The 12601-nt window shown below is 43.5% G+C and overlaps 1 protein-coding gene and 1 pseudogene across 2 annotated transcripts in view; one reads left to right on the top strand and one right to left on the bottom strand.

Moving 5' to 3' along the window:
- The window catches only part of Wdr7 (WD repeat domain 7), a 283494-nt gene that overhangs the window by 191433 nt on the left and 79460 nt on the right, over positions 1 to 12601 (top strand). The gene's annotated exons all lie outside the window — the stretch shown is intronic.
- LOC127664097 (proteasome subunit beta type-1-like) lies at positions 5926 to 6678 on the bottom strand (annotated as a pseudogene).

Below are 12601 nucleotides of genomic sequence, written 5' to 3'. Positions count from 1 at the left end.
TCCAATCAGCAGGGCCTTCCCAGGGCTAATTACCTCTTTACTGCGCTGACTCTAATGTGACATGTTTATTGCTTTAACTAACAACTCATTAGCTTAGTTGATGTTTTTGTCAATATTAATTCGTTCATTTAAGCCAAGTCAAAGCTTAAACAAAGATGTCCAGACTGAGAAGCGGGCAGCCAAGTGACTTTTGTTTGCCCATCTTCAGAACCCCTCATTCTCCTTCAGTAAAATGAGTGTGTTAAATGCGAGTATTGAGAAAGTCAGAATTGTCCCTTTCCTAGCACCTAGAAAAATTCTGAGTGTTCTCCTCTGCTGACGCCAGGCTGCACGTGCCACTTGCTCGGCCTTTAGCCAGTGCTGAGGGTCCAGCCTTGGTCCTCGACTGTATATCCGTGGAAGGCTAACCTGCAGCAGTCTTTGTATCTGTGGAAGGCTAACCTGCAGCAATCTTTGTATCCGTGGAAGGCTAACCTGCAGCAGTCTTTGTATCCGTGGAAGGCTAACGTGCAGCAGTCTTTGTATCTGTGGAAGGCTAACCTGCAGCAGTCTTTGTATCCGTGGAAGGCTAACCTGCAGCAGTCTTTGTATCCGTGGAAGGCTAACCTGCAGCAGTCTTTGTATCTGTGGAAGGCTAACCTGCAGCAGTCTTTGTATCCGTGGAAGGCTAACCTGCAGCAGTCTTTGTATCCGTGGAAGGCTAACGTGCAGCAGTCTTTGTATCTGTGGAAGGCTAACCTGCAGCAGTCTTTGTATCCGTGGAAGGCTAACCTGCAGCAGTCTTTGTATCTGTGGAAGGCTAACGTGCAGCAGTCTTTGTATCCGTGGAAGGCTAACCTGCAGCAGTCTTTGTATCCGTGGAAGGCTAACCTGCAGCAGTCTTTGTATCTGTGGAAGGCTAACCTGCAGCAGTCTTTGTATCCGTGGAAGGCTAACCTGCAGCAGTCTTTGTATCCGTGGAAGGCTAACCTGCAGCAGCCCTTTGTTCTGACTCATGCTTTGCTGCTATTAGAAAAGAGAGCAAGTAATTTTCCATAAGATTTTATTCTTCACTGGGTCATCATAAGCTTGCTTTAATATTTATCTTGTAACTTCTTTAATTTAGTTTAACATTCATAGTGTAGCTTCCTTAATTATCTTGAATGAATTATTTAAAAGAAGATGCAATTTTGAGGTCATGGTGGAACATTTCCCGTTTTTATTGTAGATTTTCCGCCTCACTTTTAGTTAGCATTAGTACTTATGGGATATTTTCATTGTGTTTTCATGTAGTCTTTTTTTTAGATCTTTTAAATTTTATTTTATATGTCTGATTAGCATGCGCGTGCGTGGTCTCCTTGTGTGTGCCCATTGCTTGTGGAGGTTGGAAGGGGGCTTAGAACCTCCGCATCTGCCTGGAACTGGAGTTAGAGAGCCATGAGTACCCCTTGGTTGATGGCTTAGCCCCTGGGAGCCCTGGGGTGTCTGGTTGGCCAACATTATTGTTCTTCCCATGGGGCTGCAAACCCCTTCAGCTCCTCCAGTCTGCCCTCCAACTCCTCCATTGGGAACCCTGCTCTCAGTCAGTCCAGTGTTTGGCTGCTATCATCTGTGTCTGTATCTGTAAGGCTCTGGCAGGGCCCTTCCAGAGAAAGCCATAACAGGTTCCTTTCAGTACACACTTCTTGTCATCCATAGTAGTTTCAGGGTTTGGTGACTGTTTATAGGATGAATCCCCAGGTAGGACAGTCTCTGGGACGCCTTTACTTCAGTCTTTGTTCCACACTTTGTCTCCGTAGTTGTTCCTGTGAGTATTTTGTTCCCTTTCTCAGAGGAACCAAAGCACCCCCACTTTGGTCTTCCTTCTTGAGTTTCCTGTGGTCTGTGAATTGTAACTTGTTTATTTTGAGCTTTTGGGCTAATATCCACTTATCAGTGAGTGCATACCATGTGCGTTCTTTTGTGATTGGGTTACCTCACTCAGGACAACACTTTCTAGTTCCATCCATTTGCCTAAGAATTCCAAGAATTCATTGTTTTTAATAGCTGAATAGTTCTCCATTGTGTATATATACCACAATTTCTATATCCATTCCTTTGTTGAAGGACATCTGGGTTCTTTCCAGCTTCTGGCTATTATAAATAAGGCTGATATGAACATAGTGGAACACGTATCCTTATTACATGTTGGAGTAGCTTCTGGGTATATGCCCAGGAGTAGTATAGCTGGGTCCTCAGGTAGTACTATGCCCAATTTTCTGAGGAACTGTCAAACTGATTTCCAGAGTGGTTTTACCAGCTTGCAATCCCACCAGCAATGGAGAAGTGTTCCTCTTTCCCCACATCCTCTTCAGCATCTGCTGTCCCCTGAGTTTTTCATCATAGCCAGTCTGACTGGTGAGAATCTCAGTGTTGTTTTGATTTGCATTTCCCTGATAACTAAGGATGCTGAACATTTCTTTAGGTGCCTCAGAGCCATTCAAGTTTCCTCAGTTGAGAATTCCCTGTTTAGCTCTGTACCCCATTTTCTAATAGGGTTATTTTACACTCTGGAGTCTAACTTCTTGAGTTCTTTGTATACATTGGATATTAGCCTTCTATCGGATGTAGGATTGGTAAAGATCTTTTCCCAATCTGTTGATTGCTGTTTTGTCCTATTGACAGTGTCCTTTGCCTTACAGAAGCTTTGCAGTTTTATGAGGTCCCATTTGTCGGTTCTTATTCTTAGAACATAAGCCACTGGTGTTCTATTCAGGAAATTTTCCCCTGTGCCCATGTGTTCAAGGTTCTTCCCCACTTCCTCCTCTATAAGCTTCAGTGTATCTGGTTTTATGTGAAGATCCTTGATCCACTTGGACTTTGAGCTTTGTACAAGGATATTAGAATGGATCCATTTGCATTTTTCTGCATGCTGACCTCCAGTTGATCCAGCACCATTTGTTAGGACCAAGTTTCATGTACTTTTAAATAATAGTTGGATTCCTCATATATTACAGTTGTGCAAATGGGCAAGATGGTTCTCATACTGAGTAGTAACTTCAGAACCCAGGATTTACTTGCAAGTCCCCTCCACCAGAAGTTTCATAGCACCTAGATGACAGAAAGGGTTAACGTGCAGTCGTGTAGCAGTCAAGTGTGCATGACGTGGGAAGGACAGGGGAACTGCAACTTGAAAAGGCGATGCTCTGTACTAAAGGCTAGAGCGATGCTCTGACTGACACTGAAAGACAAACAGTCCCAGAGGTGCCTGATGCAGAGCTTAAACCCAGAGTCCTTGAATGTCACCAGTAGGAAGCTACATTACACCAAGTTATTATCAGTAATCATAGGAACCATTATTACAGATATAACACAATATCCTCTGTGTAACTGTATATATCCATGCTAAAACTCTGACTATATCCACCTCTAGGTTTCTCACCTACCATTCTTTCCTGATGCCACCTCAGGATCTCCCACTTTTCACTCTACTGAAACCTTATTGATATCACCAGTAACTTACACAGGAGCAATGCAATTATCATGTCTTAGCCTTTGTGTCAGTATGTCTGCTCTATGTTACCGTTGTAGTTCTGCTGGAACCTGAGACTTCCTTCTCTTGGTTTCTAAGACACCAACTTCTCCTGCCTCTTCGGCCATTCACACTATTTTGGTGTTTAAAGGTTCTTTTATATAATGATTTTCAGATTTTTAATTCTACTCTTAGTTTTTACACCTAAACCCATATATCCAGGGACTCGACTGACAACCACTCTGTGATTAGCAGAGTTAGTGGGCTGTGCTGCACTTGACAATTAAGATGTGCACATGAGATTTGCCTTTGAAATATTTTACCAGTCCTTACACAACATGTTGTATAAAGTTTATGATAGTCTCATGTAAACAGATACTTCACCCAGAGGCTGTGGTCCCGCAGGAAACGCTGCAGGCTTCTCCCAAGGAATGCTGTCTAATGAGGGTGTTTTGGGCAGCTTTTCAGCTCCATCGGGCTGGGAAGGTGGTACTGTGGGGAGGGCGATCCAGAAGGTCTTGAGCGCATTGGCCAGCAGCTGGTGCTGACAGGCAGGCAGGTGTAAACTCAGCAGTGGGGCCAAAACTTGATGGTTGAACACGTCTCAGAGCCCTGTGGCCAATGGAGATCAGTGAACCGAGATGCCATGTCTTGGGAACAGGGCAGTGCTATCCCAGGGCTGCCTCTGAAGTTGTAGTTTTGGTTTTGGTCCAGTGAGCATTAGCTTTGCACTTCTAGGGCTCAAAGCTTCAGGCTGATTCATTAACATAATCTCAGCACCTGTCTATTGGAATGGAAGGCAGAGACAGGAATATTCCTTGGAACCGTGCACCTCAGCTGCTATAGGCACTCACAAACAAGAGACCCTGTCTCAGACAGTGTGGAAGACGAGGACAAATGCCCGAGGCTGCCCTTTGGCCTCCACATGACCGCCATGGCCCATACATAAACAATGCATACATGTATAGAGGGCTGGGGGAGAAACACAGAGAGAAGTGCCCAAAACGAAACTGGATCGCTGCCTGCTTCTTATAATCAGCAGGCAGCAGATGGTGATCGTCCTGCTCTTACTTGTTTGGCTAAATGTAACTACCATTCAACAGAATTCTCTCTCTCTCTCTCTCTCTCTCTCTCTCTCTCTCTCTCTCTCTCTCTCTCTCTCTCTCTCTCTCTCCCCCCCCCTCCTTCACTCTCTCTCTGTCACCTCTTGCTGAACCTTTGGAAGCTTCCCTGGTCTTCCCAGGCTCGCCCTGTCCCCAGCCATGTAAGATGTGCTCAACGTGCTCTCTGCACAGAGAACACTGGCCAGGCCACTTCCCACTGTGGAAGGAGACAAGACCACTCTCCTCACCAGAGGCTCCCACAGTTCCTCGTGCGTCCTGCACAGCCCCTTTTGTGAAGTCTACTGTGCCATGACCTGCTGCCCCCTCCATCTTGCCCACTGTCCTGCAGCTAGGCTGGTTTTCAGTGCCTCGGTGTCTTAGGCAGGCATCTTCCCCAGCAGTCACGTGGATCTCTACTTCTGCGCCAGCTCTGAGCCGCCTTCTGTCCTTCTGTCTCTGGCACTCCCCTGCTTCTGTGCTTATGTTTCTGACCAGCACTTAGCAGTACTTGATGTGTTTCTTAGTTCATCTGGCACTTACAGAAACAACATACAAGCCTTGAATTTGGGGGCCTGGGTTGAAAATAGTGTGTGGTTCATTGCTGGACCTCAGTTAAGATTGTGTATGAAAAGACAATTTAGCTATTAAGTGCATGAACCAGCCCTTAATTGTGGTCCTCCTTCCTGCCCTCTCATTCATGAGCCTCCCACTAGCCTTTCACTTGCTGGGAAGAGGGCAAAGGAGTATTTGAACGGGTCAGCATTCAGTGGGCTATAGATTTGAACAGATCTCTGATCTTGTAAACATTTTCTTTTATTGTTTTAGTTCTTCATTGCTGGCCCATAGCTGTCCAATCAGAGGCACTTTCTACTTCTCTTGGACAAAAGGCCATGTGTACTGAGCAATAAATACCCTTCTGTTTATAGGATGGCCAGACTAACTTATATTTTAGTCTGCTGTCCAAAATGACTTAACCAAAACCAAAATGAGACTGAATCTCCCTATGCGATACAGCTTTGCTAATTTGACATTCAGTGAGACAAGGAAAGAGATTATGCTTTCTTTCATGGAGAATTTGAATTTGAACTTTATATTCTTTTCATTGTAAGAAAGGAAACATGTAATTATTTTAATTTAAGACTATTCAAACTAACGCTAGACTAATAATTTTTAAAATATACTTGCTAGTTCTCCAACTTAACAGAGTTCTTTTGTTTTTTAATCAAAAGAAATGGCTTATTTATTTATTTATTTATCTATCTATCTATTTTTATTTTACACTTCTTTTTAATAAGACAAACTTGAGCCACTCCAGTACATGACCCACACACATCAGTCTTTCCGCAGGGAAGCAGTCCCCTCCTCTTTGGTCATGATGCAGATCCTGAGGGCATCTCCAGTATACACATCCCTCTCAGCTGCAGAAAGGAGGATAAATTTCACTAGCCTCATGGCACAGTCCAGAGTCACAGGGACATGCTCCACATTCTGCACTTTTGAAACCAACCTGGTTGTCGGGCAGAGGCTATAGCACAGCACTTGCTGAGCCCCCGGCCTTGAAAGAGTCTCTGTAAGAGCCCTCTGGGTCAAAGCTGTATACAGCTCCCTTTCCTTCTTCTTCAAGTCCTCCGATGATGGTGTAAACATAGGAAGGGCAGAAGTGCCGTGAGCCCAGGATGGCAGGCAGCACTCTGGCAGTTGTCCTCGTTGTCTTGGCCTTGTTATGGGAATGCTTGCACATCTTTAATCTTGCTTCAGTAATCTTTGCCAAAGTGAGGCAATCTCATGAAAATCACTGCAGCCAATTACTGATTTGTCTATTAGTTTGTAACATTTGGGGCTACTTCAGGTATGAATTGAACATCCTTCACTCAACCGAGTGTCTGAAGCAACAATGGAAAAATCTTTTCCAGCAATTGCCAATACAGTACCTCCATTGAAGGCATAAGGCGAGAAACATAGGGCCAGCAGAGCTGTGAGGAGAGAGCCGTGAGGCCCCATTCCCAGCTGCCCATCCCAGTCCCGCGAAGCGGCAGTGGCTAAAGCATCGTGCCTAACTCCGGCTGTCTCGTGGCAAAAATCCATGGCTTATTTTTAAATGCCATACAGGAAGTAAAAAGTATGCCTGAGTGTGTGTGTGCGCGCGTGCGTGCGTGCGTGCGTGCGTGCATGCATGCGTGCGTGTTGTTTGCCTTTTGATTTCTTTTTGAGACAAAGACTCATTATGTGGGCCTGACTGGAGCTCACAGAATTCCTCCTGCCTCTGCTTGCCAAGTTTTGTAGTTAAAGGTGTGTGCCACGAGCATCCAGTTATAAAAGTGTGTCTTAATTATTCTGTACTTACAAGTAACATGTTAGCATCATCTTTAATCACAGACCTGTGTGAGGCAGAGCAGTAGAATCACAGCACTCTGCCATCCCTGTTCCTGGATGGACATAGTGACTGGGAAAAGGCTTCATTCACTAGGTTATACTTTGAAATAAGTGGCCAATCATTATTTATTCATTTTGCACTCTTTGTAATGGCATAAATCATAATAAATTCATTTGGTTTAAAGTGTATATAATATGCTTCCCCCCAGGAATTTCCCTGTAATTGAGCTATTAATTAAAGTATTCTAAGAATATGGCCCTTTGTCCCCTGTCTGCTATGCAGACCCAGGGAGAGTTAGTGACTGTTTTTTCATCCAGGATTCTAAGGCCAGCGAACGAGGTTGTTGTGACTAGGACTGCTGTAGGCATGGTGTAGGAGTGAGCAGAACCTGATGGTTTGTTTCCTGCCTGTGGCTATGCTGGTAGCTTGGCATTGTCTCCCAGGGCATGCAGAACAATCCTTTGAAGGGCTGTGCTCTTTCAAACCAGTAAGGAAATGTCGTTTAATGTTCTCTCGTTAAAGTATGTTTTGATGCTCACTTCTGTTTTAAGTTCTAATTCTTAAATATTTTTCTAGCTAATATTCTCCCACCATCATTGGTTGTCATAAAACCCAAGCTTCTGCCTTGAAGCCCAGAGGAGCTCTGAACTTGATGCCTCCTCCGCCGTCCTCCCTTAGGTCTGCAGCCTGTAGGTATCCAGCCCTGCTGCCACCTTCTGCTGGCTATCACATGACTTGGGACACTGAGGTCTAGACACAGCTTCAGTAGCCACAGGAGTCCGCAGAGGTCTTCTGTTTCAAGTAACAAAGGATAATAAATCTCAGGCAAAAATTACTGTGAAAGGAAAGGCTGGGCCAAATGTCACCAGTTTCCTACTCTTGTAAGGTTCTTCTCCTGTTTAGTGTCATTCTATATGAACACAGTACTGTGCAGTTTAAGGTTGTGTCTTGGTAGGCTCTGACCCATTGGCTGTGGAAAAATCAATGTATGAAGAAATGAGTATACAGAAAAATTGAGGTGCTGTGCTGTCATATATAGTGGGCAGGTGGCTGTGTCCTCTCCAACCCAAATGAGCATGTTTTTCTATATGCCTGTTATGTTTGTTGCATGTTGTGAAAAACAGAAGATGTCACTATGAGATTCAGCCAGTGGGAGAGAGGGAAATAGTATAGATGTTATGGAAAAGGAATGATAAAAACAAAATGATGCCCATAGGCATGTATAACTATAGTTCTTTTCAGATAATGAAGTGTTTTCATGTAGTATTATGTATATATAACATTCTTTAATAAATTGAGTCTGTGCTTTGTAATAAATAGATGTTCCAGAATACAAATTCATTAAGTATGTTTTGTAATGTCATTATAGTATATATGCATTCATATGCCTGTGTTCTAATATTTGTATATTTATTTTTGAAAAGCCATTGTAACTAGCCAGATACTACAAAAATACCAAGGACTGGTGGGAATTTTTGGTTTTTGGCTTTTCTTGCCAGTTTATGGTTGACTAGTATTTCTTGTGCCAAAGCAGCAAGTGAGCTGTAGTTCAGTGCTGACCCTTTTAACCTCAGCTTCACTTGCTGTCTTTGTCTCAGCCTTTCTGAGTCAGTGTTTAGCTGTTAGAGCAAAGTGTACGTATTTTCTTGCATTGTTGCTCTTTTCTAGACCTTTTAAAAACCATTAAGATTAGAGTTGATATCCTGTAAAATAGTGAGGTAAAATAACACAAAAATATTAGTTATTGCTAGTACTCTTGGCTTCAGGTTGACACAATCTTCTCGACAGCCAGAGGCTCACAGGTGATTGTGATTATGCAGTGCTGGACTTCTCTCTGTTGGGCTCCCATTCTGTTCTGGTGGGTTCTGTGTCTGTTTGCACTTGGCAGTGTGTTTGTACATTTGGGTACATGGTGGTAAAGACAAGAGGCTACATGGGAAATTCTCTATAGAGCTGCCGCCATCTCTACCACTCATCTAGTTTACAGGTGGGGAAAACTAAGACGTCCATCATTGGACCTTGACTGTGACTCCACACTGGAAAAGCTAATGCAGACTTTCAGTCTGTGCTGAATTGAGGTAGCGCACCTTGGTATGTCCAGAGCCAGTGGCCAGGAGTAGGGCTTAGTATTTGTGAATCAGAGAGAACATTTCTTTTTAGTTCCTTACAACATCTAATCTCTCAAAGTAGCTAGGTTTTGCAATGTTTTAAACACTATGACCAGTAAAATTTCTAAAATTACAATATTTGAGAAAATTAAGTACTGTTTCAAATTTTTTCTTTTGTCTGATACAAACATTAGAAAATAATATTGCATACATAATTTTATTTAACATTCCATCAAAAGTGTAAGAAAGTAGTAAAACCATTATTACCTTAAATAAGTATTCCCTTCAGTTTACTTAACTTTCTTTTGGACACATATCCCATTGTTTATAATTTTTCTCATTTTACCTTAGAGCAGTGGGAACTGGGCCATGGGCTAGGACATGCTTGTAGGTGATTCTTAGAAACCAGGATTGGTTGACCATACTGCACAAAGCAGTTCTTGGTATTTTTCAAAGTTGTGAATGAAGCATTGTGCTAAGCCTGTAGCAGAGAAGAAAATATGTTTTACAATTTCATATGACCAAGGGAATGTTGAGTATTTACAAGGTTGAAAATGTAATGAATAAATTGCCATTAAAGAGAGAACAAATGCCTGGCCAGAGACCTGAAGATCGGAGACGTGGCTCAGCAGACGGCTTACACAGGAAGACCCAGCTCTACATGGGAGGCTTACACCTTCCTTTACCTCCAGCTCCAGGAACCCTATTCTGACTTCAGGATACCATACTTAAAAAAAAAAATCTAAAAAGTAGATAGAATAAGTTCCAGAGGGTACTATATTTATTAACTCCTTGACTCTAATTACTGTCTTACATGGATGGGGATAGAGTATGGATCAGTGGCAGAATATGTGTTTAGCATAAGTGAAGCCTGTCTTCAGTCCCTAGCACCATAAGGTGAGTGCAGGAGAGGAGAGCAGGAGGAAGAAAGAAAGCTATCATTAGGCAGGAAGTAGGGAGGGGTGGCAGAAAGAACTCCAGACCACTCCCCCGTGGAGCCAAAGCCAGGCAGAGCTCTATGTAATTCCCAGAGCTTGTGTTTTTGTGTGTGTGGAGAGTTTTCTTCTGTTTACCTCCACCTCTGATCAGCTAATTCCTACTTAGAATTCCTGTAGTTCCTTACAAATGCATTGATGCCATTATTTCTGGTTAACAGTAGAGTCCTTCGCATCTTTACTGACCAACGTGTCTTGAAATCAAAAGGGTTAATTTAGTAAACCTTTTACATATGTTGTTTGAGTAGTTGTCTAAGAAAGATGTGGAATTTTGCCATCTGTATGTCTTTGCAATTCCAAAACAACACATCAAATGGAAGCAAATAGTTTCTTATTAATAGACTTAAAATTTATGTGTGAAGATGACCATTTCTCTCCTTCACTTTTGATGCCATCCACATGGCTTCCCAGGTCTGTGCAATTTGCCCTAGCAGAATGGTTGGAATCTTAAACTACTAAAGGTCACTGAGCGAAGTGGGCAGAGGTGCTCCAGAGACCCTGTGTGTGCTGGTCACACCACGCATGGGAAGAGCAGGCACTGTGGCGGGCCACTATAAGGACCAAAATCTTTGGAGAAATTCTTTCTGGGTTTCCCTTCCTGCCATTTTATTCAAGGTCACATGGTCACCTCTTCCAGGCTGCCCCTCCCACTGCCTCCAGAAGAGTGATGGGAAATACCAAGAACTCAGCCTCTTAATTTTTTTTTTTTCTGTCCACTGGGTTGTGAGGAAGCTGTCCTTAGCATTCCCAGATAGAGGCCCTTAGAGAGCAGCTAGGTTCCACCAGCACCATCTGTCATTTAGTGACAGCCTGCAGCAAGAGGAGATGACCACTGAGATACCCTGACACATGTGTCTAGGAAACTTGGTCCCTTTACCTTAGGGAGCCCCAGGCTGAGACTGGAAGCCATCCCCGCTGGTGCTTTAGCTAGTCTGTAGAGAACAGCAGGCTGGGTCCCCTTAGCTTCCTAGAAACAAAGGAGAAGGTGACAGGTTCCTTGCCATTTTGACCAACACTCTGACATAGGACAGCAGGCACTGCGCCAAGTGCACAAGCCGTAGAGGTGGAGCCGAGTTCCATGGTAGGTACCTAGTGCGCTCTGCTGGGGAAGCGTGAAGATACAGGTACAGGAACCACACTGCCAACGCGGGAAAGGGAAGTGCACAGGAATGTTCATGTAGATGAGTCCTATGATCAGAAACACAGAAAAGGCCAGGGTGCAGAGATAGTGGGTTACCTTTAAAAAAGAAATGCAAACTAACTCTGTTCCAAAAGTTAAACATAAAGGTTTACTAGTTCATTGACTAGATATAGGTAAACTTATAAATCTCATATGAAGTATTTTTTAAGGGAACATTTTTTTTCTTAGAGACCTGAGTTTATTTTTAAGTTTTGTGCATAAGTAATTAACCCACAGTCATGGCTGCTTTGTCATTGTGACACAGGATTGGTGGCTGTGTCTGTGTATGTAGTGTTTAAAGTGAAAGGCTGTGAGATCCAGCAGATAACAGGGTTTTTGTTTTTGCTTTTTTAAGTATTGGTTTCATTGTGGCACTCCCATCTGTTGTCGTGTTCTTTGCTGCTGGTCTTGCCCCATTCCTCTCCTTACCCTGCTGACTGCCCCCTGCCGTCTCCTCCCCACCTCCCCACGCCCCTCCTGTTTGCAGTGTGTTTGTTGTGTGAGGTGTGGGGAGGAGGTGGAGGCGTCATGCCACAGCACATGTGCAGTGCCAGAAGTAGGCTTGCACAAGTCAGGTCTTTTCCTCAGCCCAGGGGTGCCCTCAGCTGCCTGGATCCACACAAGAGCTTCTGTCCCCTCTGCCTTCAAGTCCCATGGCCTCTGTTAGCCCACCGCAGCCCCCGAAGACCAAGACATCCTCTTCCCACTTTCATGGTTCCTTGTCTAGTTTCATGACCTACACTCACACCCCTAGAAGCATATATAAAAATCAAATGGAAGGCATGCATATGAAAGAAAATATAGTATTTGTCTTAATTTGAGTTACTTCACTTAGCATGCTATCTTGCTACAAATGTCATAGTTTCACTTTTTTATAAGTTAGTAACTCTCATTGCATGTGTGCACCACATTTTATTTATTAGTTTGTTCCAACAGATTCTTAAAAGGTTCTGAGACTAAGAAGTCCAGAACCACTTAGTATGCAGAACTCCCCCACAGACTGAGACTGAGAGAACATTTTTTTTTCATCTCCATTTCAAGCCATTCTACTTGATAATTGACTATTTAAGATTAAATAAATAAGTATTTTTGTGTGGATCAGATATATTAAAGTTTGTGCAGCATGTTCTTTTTAGAAAATGGACGGCTCGGGCCAGTGAGATGGCTCAGCATGCAAAGGTGCTTGCTCCCAAGCCTGGCCACTCTGATTCCCAGGACTCACATAGTGAAAGGAGAGAAGTTGTCTCTGACCTCATACACACACACAATAAATAAATAAGGAGTGTGGGCTGTGGGGGGAGAGAGGTGGGTGGAGGGAGGGAGACAAACGTGGAACAGCAAAGCAGAGACT

Source organism: Apodemus sylvaticus, chromosome 13, assembly GCF_947179515.1.
Source record: "Apodemus sylvaticus chromosome 13, mApoSyl1.1, whole genome shotgun sequence".
Taxonomy (NCBI): Eukaryota; Metazoa; Chordata; class Mammalia; order Rodentia; family Muridae; genus Apodemus; species Apodemus sylvaticus.
The sequence above is the reverse complement of the archived record's forward strand: the minus strand, read 5'-3'. Positions and strand labels throughout refer to the sequence as shown.